Consider the following 24637-nt stretch of genomic DNA (forward strand, 5'->3'; position numbering starts at 1 on the left):
GAGTTGCCACCTATCATGGAAAGACAGTCTTTCTTTTTTGTTTCTTTAAAGAAAATTCATTTCAGTCATTCAGTCGTGTTTGAATCTTTGCAACCCCCTGAACTGCAGCACTCTAGGTGTCCCTGTCCATCACCAACTCTTGGAGCTTGCTCAAACTCCTGTCCATGAAGTCGGTGATGCTATCCAACCATCTCATCCTCTGTCATCTCCTTCTCCTCCTGCCCTTAATCTTTCCCAACATAAGGGTCTTTTCCAATGAGTCAGTTCTTCCCATCAGGTGGCCAAAGTATTGGAGTTTTAGCTTCAGTGTCAGTCCCTCCAATGACTATTCAGGGCTGATTTCCTTTAGGATGGACTGGTTGGATCTCCTGTAGTCCAAGGGACTCTCAACAGTCTTTTCTCCAACACCACAGTTCAAAAGCATCAATTCCTTGGCACTTAGCTTTCTTTATAGTCCAACTCTCACATTCATCCATGACTTCTGGAAAAGCCATAATTTGACTAGATGGACCTTCGTTGGTAAATAATATTTCTGCTTTTTAATATACTGTCTAGGTTGGTCACAGAATTTCTTCAAGGAGCAAGTGTCTTAATTTCATGGCTGCAGTCACCATCTGCAGTGATTTTGGAGCACAAGAAAGTAAAAACTCTCACTATTCCATGAAGTGATGGGACAAGATGCCATGATCTTAGTTTTCAGAATGTTGAGTTTCAAGCCAGCTTTTTCACTCTCCTCTTTCACCTTCATCAAGAGTTTGTCTGTACTTTCTGCCATAATGGTGATGTCATCTGTGTATCTGAGGTTACTGAAGCTTCTCCCTGAAGTTTTGATTCAAGCTTGTACTTCAGCCAGCCAGGAATTTCACATGATGTACTCTGCATATGAGTAAAATGAGAAGTGTGACAATAAACAGCCTTGACCTACTAATTTCCTGATTTGGAACCAGTCTGCTGTTCCAGGTCCAGTTCTAACTGTTGCTTCTTGATCTGCATACAGATTTCTCAGGAGGCAGGTAAGGTGATCTGGTATTCCCATCTCTTTAAGAATTTTCAGTTTGTTGTGATCCACATGAAGGCTTTGGTTTAGTCACTCAAGCAGAAGTAGATGTTTGTTCTGGAACTCTCTGGCTTTTTCTATGATCCAACAGATGTTGGCAATTTGGTCTCTGGTTCCTCTGCCTTTTCTAAAACCAGCTTGAACATCTGGAAGTTCAAAGTTCATATACTGTTGAAGCCTGGCTTGGAGAATTTTGGGTATTACTTTGCTAGCATGTGAAATCAGTGCAATTGTGTGGTAGTTTGAGCATTCTTTGGCATTGTCTTTCTTTAGGATTAGAATGAACATTGACCTTTTCCAGTCCTGTGACCACTGCTGAATTTTCCAAATTTGCTGGCGTATTGAATGCAGCACTTCCACAACATCATCTTTTAGGATTTGAACTAGTTCAACTGGAATTCCATCACCTCCACTAGTTTTGTTCATAGTGATGCTTCCTAAGACCCACTTGACTTTGCATTCCAAGATATCTGGCTCTAGGTGAGTGATCACACCATCGTGGTTATCTGGTCTTTTTGGTCTGGTTCTTCTGTGTATTCTTGCCACCTCGTCTTAATATCTTTTGCTTCTGTTAGGTCCATGCCATTTCTGTCCTGTATTGTGCCCATCTTTGCATGAAATGTTCCCTTGGTATCTCTAATTTTCTTGAAGAGGTCTCTAGTCTTTCCCATTCTACTGTTTTCCTCTATTTCTTTGCATTGATCCCTGTGAAAGGCTTTATCTCTCCTTGCTATTCTTTGGAACTATGCTCTTTAATGTGTATATCTTTCTTTTTCTCCTTTGCTTTCTGCTTCTCTTCTTTTCACAGCTATTTGTAAGCCTTCCTCAGACAACCATTTGGCCTTTTTGCATTTCTTTACCTTTGGGATGGTCTTGATCACTGCCTCCTGTATAATGTCATGAACCTCCATCCATAGTTCTTCAGGCACTCTATCAGATCTAATCCCTTGTCTCTATTTACCACTTCCACTGCATAAATGTGAGGGATTTTATTTAGGCCACACTTGAATGGTCTAATGGTTTTCCTTACTTTCTTCAATTTATGTCTGAATTTGGCAATAAAGAGTTCCTATTCTGAGCCACAGTTATCTCCCAGTCTTGTTTTTGCTGACTGAATACAGCTTGTCCATCTTTGGATGCAGAGAACATAATCAGTCTGATTTTGGTATTGGTCACCTGGTGATGTCCACGTGTAAAGTCTTCTCTTGTGTTTTTGGAAAAGGGTATAATTTGTGACCAGTGAATCTTCTTGACAAAACTCTGCTAGCCTTTGTCCTGTTTCACTTTGAAACAGGCAAAATTTGCCTATTACTTCAGGTATCTCTTGACTTCCTACTTTTGCATTCCAGTCCCCTATAATGAAAAGGACATCTTTTTTTGGTGTTTGTTGTAGAATATCTTGTAGGTCTTTATAGAACTGTTCAACTTCAACTTCTTCAGCAATACTGGTTGGGGCATAGACTTGGATTACTGTGATATTGAATGGTTTGCCTTGGAAACAAACAGGGATCATTCTGTTGTTTTGGACATTGCACCCAAATACTGCATTTTGGACTCTTTTGTTGACTATGAGGGCTAGTCCATTTCTTCTAAGGGATTCTTGCCCACAGTAGTAGATATAATGGTCATCTGAGTTAAATTTGCCCTTCCAGTCCATTTTAGCTCACTGATTCCTAAAATGTCAATGATCCCTCTTGCCATCTCCTGTTTGACCACTTTCAATTTTCTTTGATTCATGGACCTAACATTCCAGGTTCCTATGCAATATAGTTCTTTACAGTATTGAACTTTACTTCCATCACCAGTCACATCCACAGTTGGGTGTTCTTTTTGCTTTGGCTCCATCTTTTCATTCTTTCTGGAGTTATTTCTTCACTCTTCTCTGGTAGCATATTGGGGACCTACTGACCTGGGGAGTTCTTTCAGTCACATCTTTTTGCCTTTTCATACTGTTAATGGGGTTTTCAAGGCAAGAATACTGAAGTGGTTTGCCATTGCCTTCTCCAGTGGACCAAAATTTGTCAGAACTCTCCACCATGACCCATCTGTCTTGGGTGACCCTTCATGGCATGGCTCATAGTTTCATTGAGTTAGACAAGGCTGTAGTCCATGTAATCAGTTTGATTAGTTTTCTGTGATTGTGATTTTCATTCTGTCTGCCCTCTGAGGGATAAGGACAAGAGGCTTATTGAAGCTTCCTGATGGGAGAGACTGACTGTGGGGGAATCTGGGTCTTGTTCTGATGGGTGGGGACATGCTCAGTAAATCTTTAATTCAATTTTCTGTTGATGGGCAGGATTGTGTTTCCTCCCTGTTGTTTGACCTGAGACCAAACTATTGTGGAGGTAATGGAGATGTTGGTGACCTCCTTCAAAAGGTCCCATGCACACTGCTGCCCCTGACCTTGCAGCAGGCCACCACCAACCCATACCTCTGCTGGAGACTCCTGGACACTCACAGGCAAGACTGGGTCACTCTCTTATAGGATCACTGCTCCTTTCTCTCAGGTCCTGTTGTGTACAAGGTTTTCCCTCCAAGAGTCTGTTTTCCCAGTCCTGTGTAAGTTTTGGTGGCTCTATCTGAAGGAGATCAGCCCTGGGATTTCTTTGGAAGGAATGATGCTAAAGTTAAAACTCCAGTACTTTGGCCACCTCATGCGAAGAGTTGACCCATTGGAAAAGACTTTGATGCTGGGAGGGATTGGGGGCAGGAGGAGAAGGGGACGACAGAGGATGAGATGGCTGGATGGCATCACGGACTCGATGGATGTGAGTCTGAGTGAACTCCGGGAGTTGGTGATGGACAGGGCGGCCTGGCGTGCTGTGATTCATGGGGTCGCAAAGAGTCGGACACCACTGAGCGACAGAACTGAACTGAACTGAACTGAACTGCCTTGCTGGGGCTTCTCCTTTGCCCTTGGATATGGGGTATCTTTTTTTGGTGGGATCCAACATTCTCCTGTCAATGGCTGTTCAGCAGTGAGTTGTAATTTTGGAGTTTTTGCAGGAGATGAGTGCACATTCTTCTTCTCTGCCATCTTGTGGAGTATTCTAATCTATACTCAGACCATAACCAGTTATACCAGCTCAAGGAAGAGCAGGTTGGTCCCTCACTCCAACCCTGCCCCTGCCTTAGAAAAACTTCCTTCCCCTCACACTCAACTTGCCCCAACCTGAACATTGGAAGAAAACTGGAAGACATTAAAGACAGTTGGAAAACATTAAAGACAGAGGCTGGTTGAAGGTGTTCATCTTTTTCCTACAAAGGCAGAATCTATTTTAACTGGCCAGGGTGGCTTTTTGGAGAAGGAAATGGCAACCCACTCCAGGATTCTTGCCTGGAGAATCCCATGGAAAGAGGAGCCTGGCAGGCTGCAGTCCACGGGATTGCAATGAGTTGGACATGACTAAGCGACTGATGCTTTCACTTTCACTTTCAGGGTGGCTTCTGATGCTATGGCCTGGAGAGGATTTTGAATTCTCTGTGTGATCTTGACACAAGCAGAGATCAAGGGTCCATATTACAGGCCTTTTACAAGGCGGTTGTGCCCTGCTCCTGCTGTGTCTTCTGACATCACTAATATTCAACTTAGGGCAGAATTGTCAATCCCTGGCATGACAGTGTAACGGTGTGAAAAAGAAGCTGGGGTTCTGTCACAGCACCTGGGGGTCACAGGTGTGCTGGGTATATGTGAACACTTCTTATGTCTGGATCCTAGACAGGAGTATTTTCTCTTGTTCTTGTGACCTTGAGGGCTACGCCTCTCTCACAGGACCTTAGGGTGACTGGGACTCTGCATTACCACATATTGCTTGAAATCACAGTGTCTGCTGGGTTGATGCTCCAGTTACCAAGCTATTGTTCTCCAATGGTCTGGGCTTGGTAATTCTGAGTTAATCCTGATTGTTTTTATTTGTTCATGAAGTCCTGAGATAGAGAAGTCATCTCGATGTTGTTGAATGTATTGGTCCTGCTCAGAGAGTGCTATCAATGACTGTGGTCCCACAGAGGGCCAGGAGCAGAAGTACCTCTCAGGAAGGGTAAAGCAGCAGGGTCCTGGGCTTCTGAGGTGCCAGATAAATTTGTGTGTGAATCCTTTTCTTAGTTGAAATAGGGTATATCTGAACCTGCAGCAGCAGCCTGGAAGGTTTCATCAGCAAAACTTCATCTGTACTTCCTCAAATCCAGGATGCTCAGAGTCAATGCACCCTACCATCTGATGACTTCCAGGTATCAGGATCCAAAACCTCTTTTGGACTGAGCAAAATGGTCCCTGTCACTGAAAGTTTAGATTCCTCTACTTTCTAAAAATATGACACTTTTGATATTTTTTCTTCTCTAAAGTTACTTGAAATTTAAACTAAAAAAACATACATCAAAGGAATCATAGAGGATAGTATAACAAATATCTGTATGCTTACCACCCAAAATGAGGAAAATTTATTCTCTTTGCTTCAAGTTTTCTTGTTTGTTTTGTTTTTAAGAAATAAAATATTACAGATGAATATAACATTCTCTATTCCTTCTCTCAACCCCAGTATTATTCTGTCCTTTCCTCTCCTGAGGGAACCAAGCTCGTATATCTGAGGCATATTATTATGAAAGGATTAATGGAAAGATCATGGTTTGTGTGAGTCAACGTGGGATGGAAACTAACTTATGATAGAACAAAACAGCAGCTTCATGAACAGCTGGCAGACAGCTTCCTGCATCCCACAGATCTCTTAGCATGCGGTGGCTGCCTCAGAGGAGGGCCACTTGGATTTCTGCCTTAGTCTGGAAGTAGCATCAGATGTGACCTGTCATAGTCCCTGGGTGGGAAGTGATCCCATGGCCCTGCCTAAATGCAGGAGCCTGGGGAGTATGTGGCGCAGAGAGCTGGGTGGACACTGAGGTCTTACACAACTGTCCCTTCCTCCCTCTTTTTTACTTCTCTGTCTTTTTCCCCTTCTTTCTCATTTTGGAAATGGTCAGGGATGTGGCCTGTAGGATTTCACACTTAGATATCCCCGAAGTGTTCTTTTGAGCCAGCATGTGACTAGTTTGCCCTGTGTGAGAGCAGAGTTCTACACGTCTACATGCACAAGCATGACAATTGTTGTTAGGGCTCCTTTAGATTCACTATCCCTTCTCTTTTTTTTTTTTTTTGTTATTTTTATTTATTTTTTATTTATTTATTTATTTTTTAATTTTAAAATCTTAAATTCTTACATGCGTTCCCAAACATGAACCCCCCTCCCACCTCCCTCCCCACAACATCTCTCTGGGTCATCCCCATGCACCTGCCCCAAGCAAGCTGCACCCTACGTCAGACATGGACTGGCGATTCAATTCTTACATGACAGTATACATGTTAGAATTCCCATTCTCCCAAATCGTCCCACCCTCTCCCTCTCCCTCTGAGTCCAAAAGTCCGTTATACACATCTGTGTCTTTTTTCCTGTCTTGCATACAGGGTCGTCATTGCCATCTTCCTAAATTCCATATATATGTGTTAGTATACTGTATTGGTGTTTTTCTTTCTGGCTTACTTCACTCTGTATAATTGGCTCCAGTTTCATCCATCTCATCAGAACTGATTCAAATGAATTCTTTTTAACGGCTGAGTAATACTCCATTGTGTATATGTACCACATGGCTTTCTTATCCATTCATCTGCTGATGGACATCTAGGTTGTTTCCATGTCCTGGCTATTATAAACAGTGCTGCGATGAACATTGGGGTACATGTGTCTCTTTCAATTCTGGTTTCCTCAGTGTGTATGCCCAGAAGTGGGATTGCTGGGTCATAAGGTAGTTCTATTAGCAATTTTTTAAGGAATCTCCACACTGTTCTCCATAGTGGCTGTACTAGTTTGCATTCCCACCAACAGTGTAGGAGGGTTCCCTTTTCTCCACACCCTCTCCAGCATTTATTGCTTGCAGATTTTTGGATCGCAGCCATTCTGACTGGTGTGAAGTGGTACCTCATTGTGGTTTTGATTTGCATTTCTCTAATAATGAGTGATGTTGAGCATCTTTTCATGTGTTTGTTAGCCATCCGTATGTCTTCTTTGGAGAAATGTCTATTTAGTTCTTTGGCCCATTTTTTGATTGGGTCGTTTATTTTTCTGGAATTGAGCTGCAGAAGTTGCTTGTATATTTTTGAGATTAGTTGTTTGTCAGTTGTTTCATTTGCTATTATTTTCTCCCATTCAGAAGGCTGTCTTTTCACCTTGCTTATATTTTCCTTTGTTGTACAGAAGCTTTTAATTTTAATTAGATCCCATTTGTTTATTTTTGCTTTTATTTCCAGAATTCTGGGAGGTGGATCATAGAGGATCCTGCTGTGATTTATGTCTGAGAGTGTTTTGCCTATGTTCTCCTCTAGGAGTTTTATAGTTTCTGGTCTTACATTTAGATCTTTAATCCATTTTGAGTTTATTTTTGTGTACGGTGTTAGAAAGTGATCTAGTTTCATTCTTTTACAAGTGGTTGACCAGTTTTCCCAGCACCACTTGTTAAAGAGATTGTCTTTACTCCATTGTATATTCTTGCCTCCTTTGTCAAAGATAAGGTGTCCATATGTGTGTGGATTTATCTCTGGGCTTTCTATTTTGTTCCATTGATCTATATGTCTGTCTTTGTGCCAGTACCATACTGTCTTGATGACTGTGGCTTTGTAGTAGAGCCTGAAGTCAGGCAAGTTGATTCCTCCAGTTCCATTCTTCTTTCTCAAGATTGCTTTGGCTATTCGAGGTTTTTTGTGTTTCCATACAAATCTTGAAATTATTTGTTCTAGTTCTGTGAAAAATGTGGCTGGTAGCTTGACAGGGATTGCATTAAATTTGTAAATTGCTTTGGGTAGTATACTCATTTTCACTATATTGATTCTTCCGATCCATGAACATGGTATATTTCTCCATCTATTAGTGTCCTCTTTGATTTCTTTCATCAGTGTTTTATAGTTTTCTATATATAGGTCTTTAGTTTCTTTAGGTAGATATATTCCTAAGTATTTTATTCTTTTCGTTGCAATGGTGAATGGAATTGTTTCCTTAATTTCTTTTTCTACTTTCTCATTATTCGTGTATAGGAATGCAAGGGATTTCTGTGTGTTGATTTTATATCCTGCAACTTTACTATATTCATTGATTAGGTCTAGTAATTTTCTGGTGGAGTCTTTAGGGTTTTCCATGTAGAGGATCATGTCATCTGCAAACAGTGAGAGTTTTACTTCTTCTTTTCCAATTTGGATTCCTTTTATTTCTTTTTCTGCTCTGATTGCTGTGGCCAAAACTTCCAGAACTATGTTGAATAGTAGCGGTGAAAGTGGACACCCTTGTCTTGTTCCTGACTTTAGGGGGAATGCTTTCAATTTTTCACCATTGAGGATAATGTTTGCTGTGGGTTTGTCATATATTGCTTTTATTATGTTGAGGTATGTTCCTTCTATTCCTGCTTTCTGGAGAGTTTTTATCATAAATGGATGTTGAATTTTGTCAAAGGCTTTCTCTGCATCTATTGAGATAATCATATGGTTTTTATTTTTCAATTTGTTAATGTGGTGAATTACATTGATTGATTTGCGGATATTGAAGAATCCTTGCATCCCTGGGATAAAGCCCACTTGGTCATGGTGTATGATCTTTTTAATGTGTTGTTGGATTCTGATTGCTAGAATTTTGTTGAGAATTTTTGCATCTATGTTCATCAGTGATATTGGCCTGTAGTTTTCCTTTTTTGTGACATCTTTGTCAGGTTTTGGTATTAGGGTGATGGTGGCCTCATAGAATGAGTTTGGAAGTTTACCTTCCTCTGCAATTTTCTGGAAGAGTTTGAGGAGGATAGGTGTTAGCTCTTCTCGAAACTTTTGGTAGAATTCAGCTGTGAAGCCGTCTGGACCTGGGCTTTTGTTTGCTGGAAGATTTCTGATTACCATTTCAATTTCCTGTGCTTGTGATGGGTCTGTTAAGATTTTCTATTTCTTCCTGGTTCAGTTTTGGAAAATTGTACTTTTCTAAGAATTTGTCCATTTCTTCCACGTTGTCCATTTTATTGGCATACAACTGCTGATAGTAGTCTCTTATGATCCTTTGTATTTCTGTGTTGTCTGTTGTGATCTCTCCATTTTCATTTCTAATTTTATTGATTTGATTTTTCTCTCTTTGCTTCTTGATGAGTCTGGCTAATGGTTTGTCAATTTTATTTATCCTTTCAAAGAACCAGCTTTTGGCTTTGTTAATTTTTGCTATGGTCTCTTTTGTTTCTTTTGCATTTATTTCTGCCCTAATTTTTAAGATTTCTTTCCTTCTACTAACTCTGGGGTTCTCCAACTCTTCCTTTTCTAGTTGCTTTAGTTGCAGAGTTAGGTTATTCATTTGACTTTTTTCTTGTTTCTTGAGGTATGCCTGTATTGCTATGAACTTTCCTCTTAGCACTGCTTTTATAGTGTCCCACAGGTTTTGGGTTGTTGTGTTTTCATTTTCATTAGTTTCTATGCATATTTTGATTTCTTTTTTGATTTCTTCTGTGATTTGTTGGTTATTCAGAAGTGTGTTGTTCAACCTCCATATGTTGGAATTTTTAATAGTTTTTCTCCTGTAATTGAGATCTAATCTTAATGCATTATGGTCAGAAAAGATGCTTGGAATGATTTCGATTTTTTTGAATTTATCAAGTTTAGATTTATGGCCCAGGATGTGATCTATCCTGGAGAAGGTTCCATGAGCACTTGAAAAAAAAGTGAAATTCATTGTTTTGGGGTGAAATGTCCTATAGATATCAATTAGGTCTAACTGATCTAATGTATCATTTAAAGTTTGCGTTTCTTTGTTAATTTTCTGTTTAGTTGATCTGTCCATAGGTGTGAGTGGGGTATTAAAGTCTCCCACTATTATTGTGTTATTGTTGATTTCCCCTTTCATACTTGTTAGCATTTGTCTTACATATTGCGGGGCTCCTATATTGGGGGCATATATATTTATAATTGTTATATCTTCTTCTTGGATTGTTCCTTTGATCATTATGTAGTGGCCTTCTTTGTCTCTTTTCACAGCCTTTGTTTTAAAGTCTATTTTATCGGATATGAGTATTGCCACTCCTGCTTTCTTTTGGTCTCTATTTGCGTGGTATATCTTTTTCCAGCCCTTCACTTTCAGTCTGTATGTGTCCCTTGTTTTGAGGTGGGTCTCTTGTAAGCAGCATATAGAGGGGTCTTGTTTTTGTATCCATTCGGCCAGTCTCTATCTTTTGGTTGGGGCGTTCAACCCATTTACGTTTAAGGTAATTATTGATAAGTGTGATCCCGTTACCATTTACTTTATTGTTTTGGGTTCGAGTTTATACACCCTTTTCGTGTTTCCTGTCTAGAGAATATCCTTTAGAATTTGTTGGAGAGCTGGTTTGGTGGTGCTGAATTCTCTCAGCTTTTGCTTGTCTGTAAAGCTTTTGATTTCTCCTTCGTATTTGAATGAGATCCTTGCTGGGTACAGTATTCTGGGCTGTAGGTTATTGTCTTTCATCACTTTAAGTATGTCTTGCCATTCCCTCCTGGCCTGAAGAGTTTCTATTGAAAGATCAGCTGTTATCCTAATAGGAATCCCCTTGTGTGTTATTTGCTGTTTTTCCCTTGCTGCTTTTAATATTTGTTCTTTGTGTTTGATCTTTGTTAATTTGATTAATATGTGTCTTGGGGTGTTTCGCCTTGGGTTTATCCTATTTGGAACTCTCTGTGTTTCTTGTACTTGGGTGATTATTTCCTTCCCCATTTTAGGGAAGTTTTCAACTATTATCTCCTCAAGGATTTTCTCATGATCTTTCTTTCTGTCTTCTTCTTCTGGGACTCCTATAATTCGAATGTTGGAGCGTTTCATATTGTCCTGGAGGTCTCTGAGATTGTCCTCATTTCTTTTAATTCGTTGTTCTTGTTTCCTCTCTGATTCATTTATTTCTACCATTCTATCTTCTATTTCACTAATCCTATCTTCTGCCTCCGTTATTCTACTAATTGTTGCCTCCAGAGTGTTTCTGATCTCATTTATTGCATTATTCATTATATTTTGACTCTTTTTTATTTCTTCTAGGTCCTTGTTAAACCTTTCTTGCATCTTCTCAATCCTTGTCTCTAGCCTATTTATCTGTGATTCCATTTTGATTTCAAGATTTTGGATCATTTTCACTATCAATATTCGGAATTCCTTCTCCGGTAGATTCCCTACTTCTTCCACTTTTGTTTGGTTTGGTGGGCAACTCTCCTGTTCCTTTACCTGCTGAGTATTCCTCTGTCTCTTCATCTTGGTTATATTGCTGCGTTTGGGGTGGCCTTTTTATATTCTGGGAATTTGTGGAGTTCTCTTTATTATGGAGCTTCCTCACTTTGGGTGGGGTTCTATCAGTGGCTTGTCAAGGTTTCCTGGTTAGGGAGGCTTGTGTTGGAGTTTTGGTGGGTGGAGCTGGGTTTCTTCTCTCTGGAGTGCAATGGAGTGACCCGTAATGGGTTATGAGACATCAAAGGTTTTGGGATAATTTTGAGCTGCCTGTATATTGAAGCTCAGGGGAGTGTTCCTGTGTTGCTGGAGAATTTGCGTGGTATGTCTTGTTTTGGAATTTGTTGGCCCTTAGGTGGAACTTGGTTTCGGTGTAGGTATGAAGGCATTAGATGGGCTCCTATTGCTTAATGTTCCCTGAATTCAAGAGTTCTCTAATGTTTTCAGGCTTTGGATTTAAGCCTCCTGCTTCTGGTTTTCAGTTTTATTTTTACAGTAGCCTCTAGACTTCTCCATCTATACAGCACCGATGATAAAACATCTAGGTTAAAGATGAAAAGTTTCTCCACATTGAGGGACACTCAGAGGGGTTCACTGAGTTATAAGGAGAAGAGAAGATGGAGGGGGTAGTTAGAGGTAACTGGAATGAGATGCGGTGAGATCAAAAGAGAAGAGAGCAAGCTAGCCAGTAGTCACTTCCTTATGTGCGCTCTATAGTCTGGACCGCTCAGAGGTATTTACAGAGTTATATCGGGGAAGAGGAGAGGGAGGAAGTAGACAGAGGTGACCAGGAGGATCAGAGAGAGGAATGAGTAGGAGAGAGACAAATCCTGCCAGTAACCTGTTCCTTAGGTGTTCTCCACTGTCTGGAACACACAGAGATTCATAGAGTTGGATAGAGGAGAGATGGGGGAGAAAAGAGACAGAGGCCACCTGGTGGAGAAAAAGGAGAGTCCAGAGGAGGAGAGAGTGGTCAAGCCAGTAATCTCGCTCTCAGGTAAACTGGGATAGTGAAGTTTGGGTTTTTAAATGTACAAAATTGACCACAAAAACCTAAGAGCAAAGATTAAAAATCTAGAGTAGAGGTTGGATTTTCAAAGATACAATATTAGAGAGAAGCAGAAGGAAAAAGGAAGAAAGAAAGAAAAAAAAAAAAGAAAGAAAAAGAATTATTAAAAAACAAACAAACAAACAATCAAGAAAAAAAAAAAAAAAGCCGTCAACAACCATCCAAAGACTGTATATGGTGTTTGCCTTAAAAAAAAAAAAAAAAAGAAAAAAAGTCTTTTTAAAACAAACAAAAATATAGTAATAATAGGTTATAGAAATAAAAATTAGAGGGGAAATAGAAGACTTAACAATTAAAAAAAAGTTAGAAAAAAAAGCAAAAAAAAAAAAAAAAAAAAAGGAATGATTTTAAAAATATCTGGCCCTTTCTGGTGTAATGGGCCGTGTGGGATCACTTCCAAGGTGGTTCCCTCTGTTTAACTTCTTCTGTTTGCTGGCTTTTTAGGCTCACTAGTTTAGTTGCGCTGTGAGGAGGGGGGCTGCTGCTAACAAATAGCACTGTCGTGTGCACGCAGTATCTCTGCCCGGCTTGACCTGTCCTTTCTCGCGGCGCACAAACCGCTCCAGCTCTAGGATGCTCAGCCGGGAACCGTCTGGGGCCGGCCCTAGGCTGCGTGCACTTCCCCGGTCCAAGCCGCTCAGGTTCGGCGCTCAGGCAGCCCTCAGAGGCACAGATTCGGCTGGAACTGCGCTTTGTGCCCTTCCCAGGTCCGAGTAGCTCAGGAGTTTGGCGAGTGCGATCGCCGCGGCTTGTCACCTTTTCTGCCGTTGCTGCTCAGCTTTCTGGGCGGACCGCTGGCGCACCCCGTGCAGTAGATTGTGACTGTCCAGCACCCCCAGAAGTCTTAGCAAAGGAGCTTGCTTGCAGTTAGGTCCCGAGTCTGCAATTGCCCCTTTCCAGTCCTTACGGCTCTGGCTGCCTGTCCCCGGCGGGGGATGGTCTGCAGCCGGCTTTTCCCGTTCCGTCCTTTGTTCTGTGCTCGGTCCTGGCGGTGTCTTATGTTCAAGCTTTTCGCGTGGTAGCTATCCCACAGTCTGGTTTGCTAGCCCAAGTTAGATCGTTCTGGTTGCGCGTGGGGCGTTCCTGCCCGATTCTTACAAAGCACTGCAGCCCGCGCCTCCCGCGCGTCCCTGCCCTGCCCCCGCTTCCCAATGGCGGATGCAGGCGTCTGCGCTGCTTTTCCGCTGGGGGAGTTACTGTTGGGCTTGTAATCTGTTGGTATTAATTATTTGTCTATTTTTCCTTCCTGTTATGTTGCCCTCTGTGTTTCCAAGGCTTGCCACAGACTCGGCAGGGAGAGTGTTTCCTGGTGTTTGGAAACCTCTCTTCTTAAAATTCCCTTCCCGGGACGGGCTTCCCTTCCCGGGACGGAGCTCCCTCCCCACCTCCTTTGTCTCCTTTTCGTCATTTATATTTTTTCCTACCTGTTTTTGAAGACAATGATCTGCTTTTCTGGTTGCCTGATGTCCTCTGCCAGCCTACAGAAGTTGTTTTGTGAAGTTTGCTCGGCGTTGAAATGTTCTTTTGAGGAATTTGTGAGGGAGAAAGTGGTCTTGCCGTCCTATTCCTCCGCCATCTTTCCCTCCTCACTATCCCTTCTCTAAACAGTAAATTCTGATAGACAGATCACTTACAATTCAGCACAGTTTCTCTGAGTACTATGCCACTGGATTAGGAATTAGAGGTTCCTTATCTATATCTCCTCTGAATGGTCATTTTTTTCACATTGTGTAGAGTCTCTCTTAATCTCTGCTCTGACCCTCTGCCTGGTTTATCTTTTTCTTATTATTTTCAATCATTTAAAAAAAATAAAAAAATTCTATTTTTACTTTATTTTGCTTTACAATACTGTATTGGTTTTGCCACACATTGACATGAATCAGCTACATACCTCAACATAATAAAAGCTATATATGACAAACCCACAGCAAACATTATCCTCAATGGTGAAAATTGAAAGCATTTCCCCTAAAGTCAGGAACAAGACAAGGGTGCCCACTTCCGCCACTACTATTCAACATAGTTCTGGAAGTTTTGGCCACAGCAATCAGAGCAGAAAAAGAAATAAAAGGAATCCAAATTAGAAAAGAAGAAGTAAAACTCTCACTGTTTGCAGATGACATAATCCTCTACATAGAAAACCCTAAAGACTCCACCAGAAAATTAATACAGCTAATCTATGAATATAGTAAAAATAATTTTCAAAATCTCATTTTAGTTGTATTTTTTAAAAATATAAATTTATTTATTTTAATTGGAGGCTAATTACTTTACCAATATTGTATTGGTTTTGCCATACACCAACAAGAATCCACCATGGTTGTACACGTGCTCCCCATCCTGAACCCGCCATCCACCTCCCTCCCCATACCATCCCTCTGGGTCATCCCAGTGCACCAGCCCCAAGCATCCTGTATTATGCATCGAGCCTGGTCTGGTGATTCATTTCACATATGATATTATACATGTTTCAATGCCATTCTCCCAAATCATCTAACCCTTGCCCTCTCCCACAGAGTCCAAAAGACTGTTCTATACATCTGTGTCTCTTTTGCTGTCTCGCATACAGGGTTATCCTTACCATCTTTCTAAATTCCATATATATGTGTTAGTATACTGTATTGGTGTTTTTCTTTCTGGCTCACTTCACTCTGTATAATCTGCTCCAGTCTCATCCACCTTATTAGAACTGATTCAAATGTATTCTTTTTAATGGCTGAGTAATACTCCATTGTGTATATGTACCATGGCTTTCTTATCCATTCATCTGCTGATGGACATCTAGGTTTCTTCCATGCCCTGTGTATTATAAACAGTGCTGCAATGAATATTGGGGTACATGTGTCTATTTCAATTCTGGTTTCTTTGGTGTGTATGCCCAGAAGTGGGATTGCTGGGTCATAAGGTAGTTCTATTTCCAGTTTTTATAGGAATCTCCACACTGTTCTCCATAGTGACTGTATTAGTTTGCATTCCCACAAACAGTGTAAGAGGTTCCCTTTTCTCCACACCCTCTCCAGCAGTTATTGCTTGTAGACTTTTGGATAGCAGCCATTTTGATTGGCGTGAAATGGCACCTCTTTGTGGTTTTGATTTGCATTTCTCTGATAATGAGTGATGTTGAGCATCTTTTCATGTTTGTTAGCCATCTGTATGTCTTCTTTGGAGAAATGTCTATTTAGTTCTTTGGCCCATTTTTTGATTGGGTCGCTTGTTTTTCTGAAATTGAGCTGCAGGAGTTGCTTGTATATTTTTGGCACTAATTCTTTGTCAGTTGCTTCATTTGCTATTATTTGCTGTCATTCAGAAGGCTGTCTTTTCACCTTGCTTATAGTTTTCTTTGTTGTGCAGAAGCTTTTAAGTTTAATTCGGTCCAATTTGTTTATTTTTGCTTTTATTTCCAGTATTCTTGGAGGTGGGTCTAGAGGATCCTGCTGTGATGTATGTCGGAGAGTGTTTTGCCTATGTTCTCCTCTAGGAGTTTTATAGTTTCTGGTCTTACGTTTAGGTCTTTAATCCATTCTGAGTGTACTTTTGTGTATGTTGTTAGAAGTCTTCTAGTTTCATTCTTTTATAAGTGGTTGACCCGTTTTCCCAGCACCAGTTGTTAAAGAGATTGTCCTTTCTCCATTGTATATTTTTGCCTCCTTTGTCAAAGATAAGGTGTCCATGGGTGCGTGGATTTATCTCTGAACTTTTTATTTTGTTCCATTGATCTATATTTCTGTCTTTGTGCCAGTACCATGCTGTCTTTATGAATGTAGCTTTGTAGTAGAGCCTGAAATCAGGCAGGTTGATCCCTCCAGTTCTATTGTTTCTCAAGAGTGCTTTGGCTATTCGAGTTTTTTTTTGTATTTCCATACAAATTGTGAAATTACTTGTTCTAGCACTGTGAAAAATACCGTTGGTAGCTTGATAGGGATTGCATTGAATCTATAAATTGCTTTGGGTAGTATACTCATTTGCACTATATTAATTCTTCTGATCCATGAACATGGTCTATTTCTCCATCTATTAGTGTCCCCTTTGATTTCTGTCACCAGTTTTATAGTTTTCTATATATAGGTCTTTAGTTTCTTTAGGTAGATATATTGCTAAGTATTTTATTATTTTTGTTGCAATGGTGAATGAAATTGTTTCCTTAATTTCTCTTTCTATTTTATAATTATCAGTTCATAGGAATGCGAGGGATTTCTGTGTATTGATTTTATATCCTGCAACTTTACTATATTCATTGATTCAGTTCAGTTCAGTCGCTCAGTCGTGTCTGACTCTTTGCGACCCTATGAATCACAGCACGCTAGGCCTCCCTGTCCATCACCAACTCCTGGAGTTCACTCAGACTCACATCCATCGAGTCCGTGATGCCATCCAGCCATCTCATCCTCTGTCGTCCCCTTCTCCTCCTGCCCCCAATCCCTCCCAGCATCAAAGTCTTTTCCAATGAGTCAACTCTTCGCATGAGGTGGCCAAAGTACTGGAGTTTTAACTTTAGCATCATTCCTTCCAAAGAAATCCCAGGTCCTATCTCCTTCAGAATGGACTGTTTGGATCTCCTTGCAGTCCAAGGGACTCTCAGGAGTCTTCTCCAACTGCTGCTAAACTTCTAAGTTGCTTCAGTCGTGTTCGACTCTTTGTGACCCCATAGACGGCAGCTCACCAGGCTCCGCCGTCCCTGCGATTATCGAGGCAAGAACACTGCAGTGGGTTGCCATTTCCTTCTCCAATGCATGAAAGTGAAAGGGAAATCGCTCAGTCGTGTGTGACTCTTTGCGACCCCATGGACTGCAGCCTACCTTCTCCAACACCACGGTTCAAAAGCATATATTCTTTGGTGCTCAGCCTTCTTCACAGTCCAACTCTCACATCCATACGTGACCACTGGAAAAACCATAGCCTTGACTAGACGGACCTTAGTCAGCAAAGTAATATCTCTGCTTTTGAATATGCTATCTAGTTTGGTCATAACTTCCAAGGAGTAAGCGTCTTTTAATTTCACTATGAACGAAGCTAGTGGAGGTGATGGAATTCCAGTTGAGCTATCTCAAATCCTTTTCATGGCTGCAATCACCATCTGCAGTGATTTTGGAGCCTCCAAAAATAAAGTGTGACACTGTTTCCACTGTTTCCCCATCTATTTCCGATGAAGTGATGGGACCAGATGCCATGATCTTCATTTTCTGAATGTTGAGCTTTAAGCCAACTTTTTCACTCTCCTCTTTCACTTTCATCAAGAAGCTTTTTAGTTCCTCTTTACTTTCTGCCATAAGGGTGGTGTCATCTGCATATCTGAAGTTATTGATATTTCTTCCAGCAATCTTGATTCCAGCTTGTGTTTCTTCCAGTCCAGCGTTTCTCATGATGTACTCTGCATATAAGTTAAATAAGCAGGGTGACATACAGCCTCGACGTACTCCTTTTCTTATTTAGAACCAGTCTGTTGTTCCATGTCCAGTTCTAACTGTTGCTTCTTGACCTGCATACAGATTTCTCAAGAGACAGGTCAGGTGGTCTGGTATTCCCATCTCTTTCAGAATTTTCCAGTTTATTGTGATCCACACAGTCAAAGGCTTTGCATAGTCAATAAAGCAGAAATAGATGTTTTTCTGGAATTCTCTTGCTTTTTCGATGATCCAGCGGATGTTGGCAATTTGATCTCTGGTTCCTCTGCCTTTTCTAAAACCAACTTGAACATCAGGAAGTTCACAGTTCACGTATTCCTGAAGCCTGGCTTGGAGAATTTTGAGCATTACTTTACTAGCATGTGAGATGAGTGCAATTGTGCAGTAGTTTGAGCATTCTTTGGCATTGCCTTTCTTTGGGATTGAAATGAAAACTGACCTTTTAGCCCTATTAATTTTCTCGTGGAGTATTTAGGGTTTTTTTATGTAGAGGATCATGTCATCTGCAAACAGTGAAAGTTTTACTTCTTTTCCAGTTTGGATTCCTTTTATTTCTTTTTCTTCTCTGATTACTATGGCCCAAACTTCCAAAACTATGTTGAATAGTAGTGGTGAGAGTGGGCACCCTTGTCTTGTTCCTGACTTTAAGGGAAATGCTTTCAATTTTCACCATTGAGGATAATGTTTACTGCGGGCTTGTCATATATAGCTTTTACTATGTTGAGGTATTTTCCTTCTATTCCTGCTTTCTGGAGAGTTTTTTTTAATTCATAAATGGATGTTGAATTTTGTCAAAGGCTTTCTCTGCATCTATTGAAATAATCATATGTCTTTTATTTTTCAATTTGTTAATGTGGTGTATTACATTGATTGATGTGTGGATATTGAAGAATCCTTGCATCCCTGGGATAAAGCCCATTTGGTCATGATGTATGATCTTTTTAATGTGTTATTGGATTCTGTTTGGTAGAATTTTGTTAAGGATTTTTGCATCTATGTTCATTTTCTTGTTTCCTGAATTATGGCTGTATTGCTATGAACCTTCTCCTTAGCACTGCTTTTACAGTGTCCCATGGGTTTTGGGTTGTTGTGTTTTCATTTTCATTCATTTCTATGCATATTTTAATTTCTTTTTTTATTTCTCCTGTGATTTGTTGGTTATTCAGCAGTATGTTATTCAGCCTCCATTTCCAATAGTTTTTCTCCTGTAATTGATATATAATCTTACTGCATTGTTGTCAGAAAAGATACTTGGAATGATGGCAGTTTTTTTGAATTTACCAAGGCTAGATTTATGGCCCAGGATGTGATCTATCCCAGAGAAGGTTCCGTGTGCACTTGAGAAAAAGGTGAAATCCATTGTTTTGGGGTGAAATGTCCTATAGATATCAATTAGGTCTAACTGGTCTATTGTATCATTTAAAGTTTGTGTTTCTTTGTTAATTTTATGTTTAGTTGATCTATCCATAGGTGTGAGTAGGGTATTAAAATCTTCCACTATTATTGGGTTCTTGTTAATTTCCCCTTTCATAGTTGTTAGCATTTTTCTTACATATTGCGGTGCTCCTATGTTGGGTGCATATATAATAATAATTGTTATATCTTCTTCTTGTATTGGTCCTTTGATCATTATGTAGTGTCCTTCTTTATCTCTTTTCACAGCCTTTGTTTTAAAGTCTATTTTATCTGATACAAGTATTGCTACTTCTGCATTCTTTTGGTCTCTATTTGCATGGAATATCTTTTTCCAGCCCTTCACTTTCAGTCTGTATGTGTCCCTTGTTTTTAGGTGGGTCTCTTGTAGACAACATATATAGCGGTCTTGTTTCTGTATCCATTCATCCAGTCTTTGTCTTTTGGTTCGGGCATTCAACCCATTTACATTTAAGGTAATTATTGATAAGTATGATCCTACTGCCACTTACTTTATTGTTTTGGGTTCAAGTTTATGCACCCTTTTTGTTTCCTGTCTAGAGAATATCCTTTAGCATTTGTTGGAGTGCTGGTTTCATGGTGCTGAATTCTCTCAGCTTTTGTTTGTCTGTAAAGCTTTTGATTTCTCCTTCGTATTTGAATGAGGTCCTTGCTGGGTACAGTAATCTGGGATGTAGGTTACTGTCTTTCATCACTTTAAGTATGTCTTGCCATTCCTTCCTGGCCTGAAGAGTTTCTATTGAAAGATCAGCTGTTATCCTTATGGGAATCCCCTTGTGTGTTATTTGTTGTTTTTCCCCTGCTGCTTTTAATATTTGTTCTTTATGTTTTATCTTTGTAAATTTGATTAATATGTGTCTTAGGGTGTTTTGCCTTGGGTTTATCCTGTTTAGGACTCTCTGGGTTTCTTGGATTTGGGTGATTATTTCCTTCCCCATTTTAGGGAATTTTTCAACTATTATCTCCTCAAGTATTTTCTCATGGTCTTTTTTATTTTTCTTGTGTCTTCTTCTTCTGAGACTCCTATGATTCTAATGTTGGGATGTTTACCATTGTCCCAGAGGTCTCTGATATTGTCCTCATTTCTTTTAATTCGTTTTTCTTTTTTCCTCTCTGATTCATTTCTACCATTCTATCTTCTTCCTCACTAATCTTATCTTCTGCTTCCTTTATTCTACTATTTGTTCTCTCCAGAGTGTTTTTGATCTCATTTATTGCATTATTCATTGTATATTGACTTTTAAAATTTCTTCTAGGTCCTTGTTAAACCTTTCTTGCATGTTCTCAATCCTTGTCTCCAAGCTCTTCATCTGTGATTCCATTCTGTTTTCAAGATTTTGGATCATTTTTGCTATCATTATTTGGAATTCTTTATCAGGTAGATTCCCTATCTCTTCCTCTTTTGTTTGGTTTTGTGGGCATTTATGCAGTTTCTTTACCTGCTGGGTATTCCTCTGTCTCTTCATCTTGTTTATATTGCTGCGTCTGGGGTGGCCATCGTGTATTCTGGCAGTTTGTGGAGTTCTCTTTATTGTGGAGTTTCCTCACTGTGGGTGGGGTTGTATGGGTGACTTGTCATGGTTTCCTAGTTAGGGAAGCTTGTGTCGGTGTTCTGGTGAGTGGAGCTGGATTTCTTCTCTCTGAAGTGGAATAAAGTGTACAGTAATGTGTTATGAGATGTCAGTGGGTTTGGAGTGACTTTGGGCAGCCTATATATTGAAGCTCAGTGCTGTGTTCCTGTGTTGCTGGAGAATTTGCGTGGTATGTCTTGCTCTGGAACTTGTTGGCCCTTGGGTGGTGCATGGTTTCAGTGTTGGTATGGAGGTGTTTGATGAGCTCCTGTTGATTAATGTTCCTTGGAGTCAGGAGTTCTCTGATGTTCTCAGGATTTGCACATAAGCCTCCTGCTTCTGGTTTTCAGTCTTATTTTGAGAGTAGCTTCAAGAGTTCTCCATTTATACAGCACTGATGATAAAATATCTAGGTTAAAGATGAAAATTTTCTCCACAGTGAGGAATATCCAGAGAGGCTCACAGAGTTACATGGAGAAGAGAAGAGGGAGGAGGGAGATAGAGGTGACTCAGATGTGATGAGGTGGAATCAAAAGAGGAGGGAGCAAGCTAGCCAGTAATCACTTCCTTATGTGTGCTCCACAGTCTGGACCACTCAGGATGTTCACGGAGTTACATAGAGAATAGAAGAGGGAGGAAGGAGACAGAGGTGGCCAGGAGGATAAAAGGGAGGAATTAAAAGGAGAGAGACAGATCCAGCCAGTAATCAGTTCCCTAAGTGTTCTCCACTGTCTGGAACACACAGAGAGATTCACAGATTTAGGTAGAGAAGAGAAGGGGAAGGGAAGAGATTGAGGTGACCTGGTGGAGAAAAAGGAGAGTCCAATGGGAGAGAGCAGTCAAGCCAGTAATCTCGCTCCCAAGTAAAAATGGGTACTGAAGATTGGGTTTTTAAAGGTACAAAATTGATAACAAATACCAAAAAGCAAAGATTAAAAATCTAGAGTAGAGGTTGGATTTTCAAAAATACAATATTAAAGAAAAAATGTCACAAAAATTATAAAATATATATGTATATATGAAGTGTTTTTTCTTTAAAAATAGGGTCTCTCTCTCTCTCTCTTTTTTTTTCAAAGTAATAGTAGGTTATAAATGGAGAAGGCAATGGCAACCCACTCCAGTACTCTTGCCTGGAAAATCCCATGGACGGAGGAGCCTGGCAGGCTTCAGTCAATGGGGTCGGGAAGAGTCAGACACGACTGAGCGACTTCATTTTCCCTTTTCATTTTCATGCATTGGAGAAGGAAATGGCAACCCACTCCAGTGTTCTTGCCTGGAGAATCCCAGGGACAGCAGAGCCTGGTGGGCTGCCGTCTATGGGGTCGCACAGAGTTGGACATGACTGAAGTGACTTAGCAGCAGTAGGTTATAAAAATGAAAATTAAGGAAGTAATAGAGGACTTAAAATTAAAAGAAATAAACAATGATAGTAAAAATAGTAAAAATATATCTAGGACCTTCTCTGGTGTTTTGGGCAGTGTGGGGTGCCCAAATCTTCATTTTCAGATAGTTCCTTGATCTGGCTTATATTTCTCAAGATCTATAGGCCCCTTCCTATGTATTTGGTACTAACTACAGGGTTTTAATCTATTGCACCTGTCACATCCAAGGAGGCTCCCTCTGTTTTAGCTTCTTCTGTTTGCTGATCTCTTCAGTGTCTAATTTCCTCCCTGACACAAGGGGGCAGTGGTGGACACTTTTTAAGGCTCACTTATTCAATCGTGCTGTGGGGAGGGAGGGACGCTGCCAACAGATAACACTGGCATGTGCTCACAGTGACTCGGCCACATTGGGTTTGCCCCTGCTCATGGCTTGTGTGCTTTCTCTGTCTACACTGCTTAAGCTCTAGTTTGCTCTGCCAGGAACTGTCTGAGGCCAGCCTGGGTTGTGTGCACTTCCTAGGTCTAAGCCACTCAGGTTCAGGCACCTGGGTAGTCCTCAGAGGTGCAGACTCGGTTGGGCCTGCGTTTTGTGCCCTTCCTAGGTCCGAGCAGCTCAGGTGACCAGGTGCTTGGTGATCGTGGTCACTGTGACTTATTGCCTCCCCCATCATTGCTGCTTGGTTTTCTAGGTGTATAACCGGTGCACCTTCTCAGGTGGATGTTGACCATCCAGAATTCCAAGAAGTCTTAGTTAACAATGAAGCCTGCTTGCAGTTTGGTAGATATTGTCTCTCTGGGGCTGTGATTACCCCTTTCCAGCTCTGGCTGCCTGTCACCAGAGGGGGGTGGTCTGCAGCCAGCTAGCTCTGCTCAGTCCTTTGTTCTGTGAGCAGGTCTGGTGGTGTCTTAGGTTAGGGCTCTTTGCATGGTAGCTATCCCACAGTCTGGTTTGCTAGCCCAAGTTAGTTCCCTCAGATTGCCCTCGAGACATTCAGGCCCAGTCCTTATTCTAAGCAATGCAGCCCATGCTTTCCTGCCCAGCCCCCGCTTGCTAGTGGCGGATGCAGGTGTCTGCACTGCTTCTCCGCTGGGGGAGTTACTGTTGGGCATGTAACCTGTGCGTTTTAATTATTTATTTATTTTTCCTCCCTGTTATGTTGCCCTCTGTGCTTCCAAGGCTTGCCGCAGACTCGGCAGTGAGAGTGTTTCCTGGTGTTTGGAAACTTCTCTCTTTTTTAAGACTCCCTTCCCGGGACAGAGCTCCTTCCTGGGACAGAGCTCCATCCCTACCTCTTTTGTCTGTCTTTTGGTCTTTTATATTTTTTCCTCCCTCCTTTCAAAGACAATGGGCTGCTTCTCTGGGTGCCTGATGTCCTCTGCCAGTATTCAGAAGTTGTTTTGTGGAATTTACTCAGCGTTCAAATGCTCTTTTGAAGAATTTGTAGGGGAGAAAATGGTCTCCCCATCTTATTCCTCTGCCATCTTAGGACTGCCATTTAGTGGTATTTTTAAAAACAAGAAACAAATGGATTTTAAAAATTTTTAAAATTCATATATATCATCTATCTCTACTTGTTAAGAGAACAGATGGTGTTTCAGGGACTCTGAGGATCTTCTTTATGTCTCAGCACAGAAAAAATTCAGTGAGAGGCAAAATGATAGATAAGAAGTGACTTATTAGAATAGGGTGCTTGTGAGGCTTACAAGTGGGTGGGTGGGAAAGAGGATGCTGTGCCTGAGAACTTAGTGGGCTGCAGTTGTATGATCAAAGGAAAAATGGGGAAGGGGAAAAGATCATCTTTTTTCCTCATTCTTGAGTAGACTTGAAGCTTCCATCATCAACTCTTCTTCCAGGTTGGGCAGGGGTGTTTTCTTGTCCCTACATGATCAAGCCGCAGGAGGTGGAAATGGGAACCCACTCCAGTATTCTTGTCTGGAGAATCCCTCAGACAGAGAAGCCTGGTAGGCTATAGTCCATAGTGTCCAAAGAGTCAGACATGACTAATGTGACTTTGCATGCAGATAGTCCATCCAGGACTGTCATGGCACAGTGGAAATGAGCAAAAAGGCAGTAATATACACTAAAAATGGTAAACTATTTCAAGTTTTAGTATACTGTAAACTTTTCCTTACATTTTTGTCTTTAGTGTGTGCAAAGGAACATGTCCTTGATATCACTAACTTGCTGAGCTTACTGGGAAGGATGTGGGTCTCATGCCACCACTGTTTTTTTTTGGGGGGAGCATGTTTCGCGCTTCTGTTGCATGGTTTTATTAGCAAGCCTGCTTGGTTTTATGGCTTTGTCATTAAGCAAAACTGCTTTCTTGTATGCTTTAACTTACAAGGCTCTTCCATACTTTTTCTTTACTTACAGTCCCTTAATAGGATTAACAATTTAATTACTTACTTTGTCCCTTTACTCTTTATCAGTTTAACATGTTTAAATTTATTTTTTGAAGGAGAGACTTGAGTTCA

At 40.8% G+C, this 24637-nt stretch overlaps 1 protein-coding gene across 1 annotated transcript in view; it reads left to right on the forward strand.

Moving 5' to 3' along the window:
• The window catches only part of OCA2 (OCA2 melanosomal transmembrane protein), a 358392-nt gene that overhangs the window by 295852 nt on the left and 37903 nt on the right, over positions 1-24637 (forward strand). The window lies entirely within an intron of this gene.

This window comes from Capra hircus, chromosome 2 (genome assembly GCF_001704415.2).
Source record: "Capra hircus breed San Clemente chromosome 2, ASM170441v1, whole genome shotgun sequence".
Lineage (NCBI taxonomy): Eukaryota > Metazoa > Chordata > Mammalia > Artiodactyla > Bovidae > Capra > Capra hircus.